The 1,089-nt window shown below is 61.2% G+C and overlaps 1 protein-coding gene across 2 annotated transcripts in view; it reads left to right on the forward strand.

Annotated features, from left to right (window-relative positions):
• Positions 1-900: 900 nt before the first annotated feature.
• Positions 901-1,089, forward strand: part of ACSBG2 (acyl-CoA synthetase bubblegum family member 2) — an 82,814-nt gene continuing 82,625 nt past the window's right edge. Inside the window, exon 1 of one of the 2 annotated variants that reach the window (XM_015420528.1) lies at positions 901-949. The gene's annotated coding sequence lies outside the window, so the exon portion shown is untranslated. Of the gene's footprint in view, positions 950-1,023; positions 1,070-1,089 lie in introns of those variants that run through there. The other variant, XM_015420529.1, reaches the window with a different exon arrangement.

Genomic DNA, 1,089 nt, shown 5'->3' on the forward strand with positions numbered 1-1,089 from the left:
ACAACATACATTCTTCGGTTGACTAGGCGTCTGCCCAGGGCCAGCTCACCTCTGAATCTAATCCACCCTCGAAGATGGCAACTCGGTGGTGGTGGTGGTAAAGTGACGACGGCGGCTCCTATGCAAGGCCTGGCGGAAGAGCTCCGTCTTGCAAGCCCTGTGGAACTGCGCCAGGTCCCGCAGGGCCCGAACCTGCTCTGGGAGCTCATTCCACCAGACAGGTCTGAAAAAGCCCTGGCCCTGTTTGCAGTCAGCTTGATGTCCTTGGGGCCGGAACCACCAATAGGTGCTGCGACTCCGGTAGCGCTCTTGGGGGAACATATGGAGAAAGGTGGTCCCTTAGGTATATATGGATTATGTTTGTACAAAATAAATAAAACAGACCTTGGGGGAAAAAAGAATACATTGTTGTTATGGCTGCAACCTGCATTGTATCCCTGGTCAGACAGGTCAACCACTAAAATGGACTGGGGGGGGGGGTCAGTGTGGAAAGGAGCCGCGAGCCTTTGCACCACCCGATCCCAGCCACGTGGCCTTTTGCTCCCCTGCCCTTGCACGACGCCTCCATTCACCCGCTGGGCGAGGGAAGGTCAATGACCGGCAGTGAACTCGGCGCGACGCTTACGGCAAGGGGCGGGGGCGTGGCTTGGAGTCGGCTGATCGACAGGGCGGGGGGAGAAAAGATTTTGGCCCTCGCCCAAGATGGCGTCTCCGGCCTCGCACGCCCGGCTTCCCCCGCGCTCCGAATCAGCCAGTGGCGGGTCGCGCCGGTCGCGCCTTCGCCCTGCGGCCAATAGCCGCTTTGGAGGGGCGGGGCCTTGGGTCGGCTCGACGACTGGGAGAAGGGCGTCGGGGAGGGGGGCGGGGCTTGCCGAGTTCCCTGCGCTTTATAAAGGTTCCCGCCGGGAAATTTTGCTCGCGGTGGATTTTTCTTGTGCAACGTGGGCAGGTAAGGCGAGGCGGCAGCGCGGAGCCTCTTCCTCGGGAGGGGAGGGGAGGGGAGGATGCGCGTTGTGGCGCTGGCGGAAAACCAGTCAGTCAGTGATGACCATCAACGCGCGGCTTGGAGGTGTGTGTGGGGGGTGGGGG

Source organism: Gekko japonicus, unplaced genomic scaffold, assembly GCF_001447785.1.
Source record: "Gekko japonicus isolate JY-2015 unplaced genomic scaffold, Gekko_japonicus_V1.1 scaffold632, whole genome shotgun sequence".
In the NCBI taxonomy this organism is placed as follows: Eukaryota; Metazoa; Chordata; class Lepidosauria; order Squamata; family Gekkonidae; genus Gekko; species Gekko japonicus.